The sequence below is a fragment of the Sturnira hondurensis genome, unplaced genomic scaffold, assembly GCF_014824575.4.
Source record: "Sturnira hondurensis isolate 20B ecotype Veracruz unplaced genomic scaffold, ASM1482457v3 Scaffold0006566, whole genome shotgun sequence".
Taxonomy (NCBI): domain Eukaryota; kingdom Metazoa; phylum Chordata; class Mammalia; order Chiroptera; family Phyllostomidae; genus Sturnira; species Sturnira hondurensis.
In genome coordinates this window covers 412,991-422,020 of record NW_028079197.1, presented here as the reverse complement: position 1 = coordinate 422,020, position 9,030 = coordinate 412,991, and positions in this window count along the sequence as shown.

The window sequence follows — 9,030 nt, the reverse complement described above, 5'->3', positions numbered from 1 at the left end:
TTCGAGAGATAGAAGGAGGATGATAAAACCCTGAATGGACTGGAATTAAAGGCGAGTCTTGACTATTGAGCCTGGAAGACTCAGTAAATATTTGTCAAATTAGTGCAGGAGAGTAGATAAAGATTGAGTGTGGATTATTACACGTAGGCCTGATCAGTAGATTATGCGAGGCCTAGAGGCTTTGCAATCATTTCGGCAGGTTTGAGTCCTGTTAAAGGCAAAGTCAGAGAATAGTAAGAAATGAGGTTGGCAAAGTAAGAAGGAACCAAGTCATGAGTGGCTTGTGCACTTTTTCTTCTGTATATTCTACCAAAGACAACTGTAATTTATGCTTTTAGGGAGGAGTTGGTCACTAGGTGGTCACTTTGGCCTAAGTACAAACTACTTAGAAAAGGCAAGACTGCAAATAAAAAGGACAATTATAAAACTTTTAAAAATTAATGTAGATGCAGAATAAAAGTAGTTTGTGTAAGTTAGCAACAATGATGATAGGGAGAAAAAAACTATTTTAAACATAATTATGAGTATTAACTTATTAAAAATTATAGGAAACTTGCCAAAAGTGTCTTAAAGAAAATCAATAAAAACATAACTTTTATTTTTTATTTAAAATATATGTTAATTGATTTTAGAGAGAGAGGAAGGCAGAGAGAGAGAAACACATTGTGAGAGAGAAACATCGATCCGTTGCCTCCCATGCATGCCCCGAACCTGAACCTGAACTTAGGTATGTGCCCTGGTGGAGCCAAACCCCCCGTGACTTTTCAGTGTACAGAATGATGCTGTAATCAACCAAGCCTCCTGGCTAGTATAAGAATGTAACCTTTAAATTGTTTATAATTTTAGCTAGATCTAGAATCATGTGCTAAAAGACAACATTTTAACAAACATCTCACTAATTGGAAATGACAAGAAGCCCTAAAGGTCAGTGCTCAGTTAAGTTTAGCTTAAATAGGGAAGAGTTTACTTTGTCCCATCAGGTCTTTTTCCCCTGTTTTCTTAGGTAATTTGAAAGGCTTATGTGACTTGAAGACATTCTATGTGACCGCTACTCTATATGAAATGGGCAATTTTTTCTAACTTAGGCTTGCAAATATATGATAGACATGGTAGTAATATTTTTGATGGTGCATTTTATTTATCTATTTTCAATCTATGTCACAAACACCTAGTTTTCTTTGCACAGGAGACATCATGACTTTTGAATCTGCAGTGTAAATCCACATGAAGAAAAAACTTGAGTGCACTAAAGTGGCCCTAGTTATTTCTTTGCAGCCTTATTTAACTTTCTGTTTAAAATGAAGTGTCTTTCAAACAGGTATTTTCTAAAAATGACATTTTGGCATGTGTATATTCTCATTTTTGCTCATCTGACATGTTCTGCTCAATTTTTAAATTAAATATGTCTCTGTAACTCTTCAAATCTTAGGTTCAATGTCATTTATGAACATAAAGCTTTTCTTTTTTCACTGTTCATCGTTGTCAAGAAGAACAGGCAGATAATTTTAAGATATCAAATTTCATGAAGTTCACACTGAAAATTCTTATTCCGAAGACAAAGATATATAAAATTAAAAAAACGACCTCTTCTTAAGTGTCAGTTAAAGATTAAACAAGAACATATAAAACCAATAATTTTGATTGTAGCCAACTTAGTGCTGATGTTATAAAGGCAGCTTATTTTATCTGACTTGGTAGAGGACAGCCAGATTGAAGTGCAGCCCTGGTCCAGGGGCCACTTCTGTAAAGGGAACTCCTGGATGCAGAGAATGACTGGATTCAAAGAGAATCATGCTAATTACTGCAGTGACATTAAAATCAGTTGGCGAGATTTTTCTCAGTTTAAAAATTTTATTTATCGTTTTCTTTCCAAAGCATTATCCTTTTCACACTTAGTCCCTTAATGAACTAAAGAAAGCAAGTAACTTTCATCATCCTTTTCACACTTAATCCCTAATGAAAGCACATAACTATTTTAACTGTTTTTCAGGTAAAGTTTCTTACCCTGACGTTGGACTAGGGATTCATACCAGTTTCAAACCCCAATCAGGTAGCTTTTCTGCTATGTGGAAGGGTGAGACCATAGGGTACCCATCAGGCAACAAGCTCCAAGGCATTAAAAATAATCAGCCGACAGATGGAATGGTTCAGGAGTCAAAAATCTGCCTGTTATATTGTACTAGACAATAGAGTTAGCATTAATAGCTAATTTTCCTCAGGCTTAGGTGGGCAATAATTAGAAACAGTGGATTCTTAACAATCGTCTCAATTTATAGAACTCTCTATCTCTAAAATGTATTTTTCAGAATAATTGGCTTAGCACATTTCCTATATGCCATTTTAGATGAGTAAAGAACTTAATTGACACGAGTTCTCTAGAATATCCAAAATTATTTGAAGAGTAGTTAGAATAACTGTTAGTCCTATTAGACTGCACAAATTTTGTAAACTCCTCTCAATTTTGCTGTGTAATTTACTATCAACATTTTTAAATTGAGAAAAGTCAGAGATATGTCAAAATACCTGTATTCATAAGTGACACTTTAATCATGTTTAAATTATGAATTTAAGCCACATCGTTTAAAAAATCCTAATATACAACTCTGCATGCAACCTTGTTGATTATATGCTATTTGTTAGTCCCATGAAGCCATTGACTTGTACAGCTCCCCACAGTCTGAGTGTTGCTGTCTGCCTGTGTATGGTGTCACCCAGTATGTCCCTCTTCCTTCTGTATGTCCTGCAAAGTAGCAGCTGGTTCCACGGGTTCGAACAACCTCAGATTTAACACCTTAATTTGGGACTTTGAACATGAAGAACAGTGAGACAAAATAGCATATGCTGTTTTAAACTACACAGTTTGTAATCATGTTTTTTACAATGGCTCTAGGAAACTAAGACATCAATTTAATTAATGGCATATTAGAAATTGGAGTGCTGATATCAACATATGTACAATAGCCCTGACTGGCCCATGACAAAAATGGTTCATGAAGACCAACAGTATATTGCTGAGACTTTCATAAAATAATTAAGTGCCACCTCCAGTATCAGGAGTCCTTGGTATAGTTTCAACATGGCAAAGTATACATCTTCATCTCAGTCTTGGAAAGGTGCCAACAGCAATTTGCCGTCATGGGCAAATGATCCCATTAACATTTCCTGTATTCATGGGGTTATTTGAAATCACCAGCTTACTGTCTTTGTTGAAAGGGTTTGGGACTCGATGCAGATTCTGAGTGTGAAAATACAGTGTCTTCATGATAGCATGGTATTACCAGAAACTAAAGAATAAGCTGGACTGACTTACATGCATTGGTGACACATGTGACCAACAGAGCACTGTTGACAAACCCAGCACAGGTGCCAGGCGAGGTTATCAGGAAGAGCCTGGCCAGGAGCTGCCTGTGGGATGTTACATCCCACAGGCGAATAAAAATAAGTTGCCACTGTTTCCTGCTCTTGGAACTAAGCAAGAGGCAAAGCACTTGGTGGATTTTGGATTTTGGAAGAGGTGGATCTCATATGTGGGAATTTTGTTAGCATCTACCTGAAAAAAAAGGCAGTACATTTGTAAAGAGGTCTCAGGAAGTAGTAGGCTGCGTCTGAATTCTGGAAAGTGGTGGCCCAATCAATGCTTATGTGACTGACCATCATTAAAAACCCTGGACACCAAAGTTCAGGTGAGCTTTCCTGATTGATAACGTTTCACATATGTCGACACACATAGTCCTTGGGAGAACTAAGCACATCTACACAACTACTCTGGGAGGGGGCACCCAGAAGCTTGTGTCTTGTTTCTCCCAGACTTCACCCATACACCTGTTCAGCTTTGCTGATTTTAAACTATCATTTCCTTGTAAGTAGCTTTAGCCACACGTGCAACTGCTTTTAGGAGTTCTGTGAGACCTTGTACAAATCTTCAAGCCTGAGGATGTTTCCTGGGGACCTCTGAAACAGATGTCAATTGTCTTGAATACTTTAAATTTATTTTTATTTATTTTTGTATCACTATTTATCCCCCTATACCCTCTTCCATTTCCACCCAACCCCCTACACCTGCAATTACCATACTGTTTCTATGTCCTTGAATTCTCTTTTTTCCTTACTTGCTGATTCCTCCACCACTCAATCATCCTCAAAGCTGTCAATTGTCTTAAATTTTAAAGATAGTTCATTGTTAAAAAACAAAGTCCCATTAATTGCTCTTTGCATAATCTTTATTCCTTTGTGCATATCCTGATTTTCAACTGGTATCATTTTCCTTCAGTTTTCTAGAATGTGAATGTGTGGGGATTAATTCTTTAAACTTTAATAGTTTTGAGCAAGGTTTTATTTGACATTCACTTTTTAAAAAGTTTTTTTAATTTAATTATTGTTCAAGTACAGTTTTCACTTTTTAAAAAATATTTTATTTATTTATTTATCTTTAGAAGGGAAGGAGAGAGGGGGAGAAACATCAATGTATGGTTGACTTTCGTGAGTCCCCTGCCGGGAGTTGGCCTGCAGGGAACTGACCTGCAACCCAGGCATGTGCCCTGACTGGGAATGGAACCGCGATCCTCTGGTTCCGCAGGCCAGCGCTCAGTCCACCGAGCTACACCAGCCAGGGCGCAGTTTTCACTTTTGATATATTTTTTTCACTTGGAATGGAATGCTTGTCCTACAGATACCTGGATTTCCCTCCCCAGCCTCAGAACTTTATCTCCTCACCTGAAGGATCCCACTGGACTGTGAGATCCCTCAAAGGCACCTTTGAAACTCTGCCCAAGCTCTAAGTGAGGACAATCAGAGTGTTTACCTTTTTTGCTTCCCATGGTTTCAGAGAACACTCTCTTTTGTTGTGTGATGTGCAGTGTCTTGAAAACTATTGTTTCATTTGATTTATTGTTCATTTCTTAGTTATTTCAGGCAGCAAAGTACATTACAGTCCCTGTTACTATATCTCAATCAGAATGGGAAGTCATTTCCAGGCATACCCTGGAGAAGTCCCTCCCACTGATTTGTGCTCTCTTCTTTCCTCTCCCCCCAGATCAAGTAGGGTTCCAGGCTCATTCTGTGCTTCTCCTGTGCCAACTCCAGAGAGAAGAGCCCTGGCTCCTTTAAGCAGAGATGAGGCTAATAAAAGTTCTGTTGTTATGTGTTCTTCATGCTTTTTCATTGTCAGTTTTCCAGTCTTCAAGTGGACTATCTAGGGAAGTTTTGTACGTATTCATGTATCTAGGTACATGTGTAAAATAGCCACAAACACGTGTAATTGCACTTTAAATGTTGCAAAAATGTCTAGAATTACAGCTGTTGTAACAGTAATCAAATAACCACAGTAGCACATAAATTTAGCAAACACTGACTATGTTTTCATTAGTGATACTGAATCTTTTAAAAAATTATTTAAAAGATTTTTATTTAGTTTCAGAGAGGGGAAGGGAGAAGGAAAGAGAAGGGAAGGAAGAGAGAAAGACAGGGAGAGAAACATCAATGTGTGGTTGCCTCTCCCACACCCACTGCTGGGAACCTGGCCCACAGCCCAAGCATGTGCCCTGACTGGGAATCGAACTGGCAACCCTTTGGTTCTCAGGCTGGCACTCATTCACTGAGCCACACAAGCCAAGGCTGACACACTGAATCTTAAGAAAATAAAAGTATTCAACAATAGACTTTGTGGCATAGTCTATAAATTCAAGATAATGAAGATGTAGACACGTATATTTACCTTGTGCCTTTGCTGATGTTGTGGCTGATCTTTTCCCCAGGAGCATTGTATTGTATATTGTTTTAGATACACTTCCAAATAAGTAATGAGAGGGATCAAGTGTCATGATAGCCTTAATTGCTTCAGCTCCTATTAAAGTCTGTTTTTCGTGTTGATAAACTATATTTGCAAATAGTGAAAAGGAATACATGAACAAAAACCTTCCTATCATTCACAACATGTTGCCTAAAGCACATTTTATCTATGTCCATATCAGTTCTTAAAACGGATTCATTGACCCCTGATTTTCCTTCTATAGTGGCTGGAAAATGGAGTGAGTCACTTGAACAGACTATAGTTTCATGTATATGTTGCTATTTAAGTGAAAACGTATGTTTGATAGAATACTATGAAAAGGTTGCCTTGAAGGAACTTTACAAAAATAATGGCTAGAAAACAATTCCAAAATTGAATCATTCTCCTACTGAAAAGTGAAAGTTAGAAAAGTATGGAAAATGCAATTATTGATGTATTCACAATTCTTAGGGTGATGTGTGTAATGTTTTATTTAAAATATAATCATAGTCAGGGGAGTGTTTTAAGATGGCAGTGGAGTAGGACAAAGGATTTCACTTCCCTTCATGTGCCAGAGAAAAACTGGGCTGATCTGCAGAGGAGCGCAGCGGATACCCAACAGGGACCCAGCATATAAGAAAGCAGGACTCCAGAAAGTGTAGCGGACACTGAATGACCAGAGGTTGAGGAGAGGAGACCACCACAGCGAGGGAAAAGTGCAGAGGCTACAGGCCCGGCCGGTCTGCCTTGGTCTCTGGGAGCTGAGGGCAGGCAACAACAACCCTGGGAGAGAGCCAGTCATCAGCACCCTACCTATCCAGCAGGGTACAGATTGGAAAACACCAGGAGAGATCGATTTGTCTATAGTGGCAGAGAGAGGAGTGGGCATTAGGAAGCAAACCAGAGATCTCTGATAACCCATTGAGTCAGGCCATGGTTGCCGGCTTGGGAGAACTGAGAGTTGCCCCTGCATTCCCTGTAGCCCTGGGCCTGAATTGGGTCTGCCACAGACTCTGGGTGCCTTGGGCTTCCAGCAAGGCCCCTGGAAGAGAGCCTGTCACCAGCTCCCTCCTACCCAGCCAGGTGAAGACTGAAAAACGCCGGGAGTCAGGCCATGGTTGCCAGCTTGGGAGAATTGAGAGTTGCTCTGTGCGTTCTGCCACAGCACTGGGAAAGGTCCCCACCCAAGCCCAGGAGACCAGGAAAGCCTGGTTGGGAGCACACACCCTCACGCCAGGCCAGGACTGTGAATCCTGGGGGAAAACCTGCTCTCTGTGGGAAGCTGGAGAGCGGCGCCAGTCTGGATCTTGGGAGGGCGCTGGTGAGAATAGTTGAGTTCACGGAGAAGTGAGGAAGGCCACACTAATACCCCTCAGGCTACTGCAGCTAGTGAGACTAGAAGAAAAGGTTTGACCAGCTTGAAACCAACAAGAGGAGTAGGTGGAAGCGGAGAACACCAAGATACCTGCAGGAGACTGCACCACTGAATTTCACAGGTATCCTACCACAGAAGTTCATACCATAGACCCAGGGAACCAGAGCAGATCAATTTAAGAAGCTGAGGCCAACAAGAAGAGCATCACAAACAATGGGAAGACAAAAAAACAATCCCCAAATGAAAGAAAAGGAGGAAGTCTCAGAAAGAATGTTAGATGAAATAGAGGCAAGTCAACTATCAGATATGGAATTCAAAGCACTGGTTATCAGGAACATCAAAGAGCTTACAACGAGCTACCAGAAACTACAGGGGAGTTAAAATGAACTCTCCACATACTATATCAACATGAAAAAGGAAATAGAAACCATCAGTAAAGGCTAAGAGGAAATGAAGAATACAATCTCTGATCTGAAGAACGCAGTAAAAGATATGAAGAGTAGGATTGATGAGGTGGAAGACCACATCAGTGAGCTAGAGGACAGAGTAGAAAGAATCTCCCAGATGGAGCAAGTATAGGAAAAGAGACTCAAAAGGAATGAGGAGGGATTAAGAGAAATGCAAGGCAATATGAAACGTAATAATATCCGAATAATAGGAATACTAGAAGGAGAAGAAGAACAAGGGATAGAAAACCTACTTGAAAGAGTAATAACGGAAAATTTTCCTAATTTGATGAGAAAAAAAGTCACACGAATCCAGGAACCGCAGAGTCCCAATCAGGTGGAACCCAAAGAGGCCTACTGCAAGACACATCATCATTAAAATGGCAAAACTCCAAGACAAAGAGAGAATCCTAAAGGCAGCAAGGGAGAAAAAGGAAGTAACATACAAGGGGGTCCCAGTAAGTTTGGCTACTGACTTCTCAATGGAAATATTCCAAGCAAGAAGAGAATGGCAAAAAATATTCCAAGTAATGAGAACCAGAGGCCTACAACCAAGGCTACTTTACCCAGCAAGGCTCTCAATCAAGATAGAAGGCCAAATAAAGAGCTTCCAAGACAAAAGAAGTCTAAAAGAATACGCCTCCACCAAACCAGCTCTACAAGAATTACTAAAAGGGCTGCTTTAAGGAAAGAAAGGAAAAGAGAGAGACGGAGAGGAAGGCAGGTACATAAATGGCAATGAATAAGTACCTTTCAATAATAATCTTAAATGTAAATGGATTAAATGCACCAATTAAAAGACATAGAATAGCTGAATGGATAAGAAAGCATGACCCACACCTATGCTGCCTACAAGAGACCCACCGCAGGTCAAAAGATCACCACAGACTAAAAGTGAAAGGATGGAACCAAATTTTCCAAGCAAATGAACAAGAAAAAAAAGCCAGGGTAGCAATTCTCATATCGGACAAAATAGACCTCAAAAACAAGGGTGTAAAGAGAGCCCCGGGAGGTCACTTCATATTTCTCAATGGAAGAATACACCAAGAGAAGATATTAACATTGTAAATATATATGCACCCAACATAGGAGCACCCAAATATATAAAGAAAATCCTAGAGGACCTCAAGAAAGATGTTGACAGCAACACAATTATAGTAGGGGATTTTAACACACCACTGGCAAAAATAGACAGATCTTCCAAACAAAATATCAACAAAGACATTGCAGCATTAAACGGCACTCTAGATGAAATGGACCTAATTGATATATAGAGAGAGCCCTTCATCTCAAAGAAGCTAAATACACATTCTTTTCAAATGCACATAGAACATATCCAAAGATAGACCACATGATAGGGCATAAAATGAGACAACAAATTTAAGAAAATAGAAATCATACCAAGCATTTTCTCTGATCACAAGGGACTGAAATTGGAAACC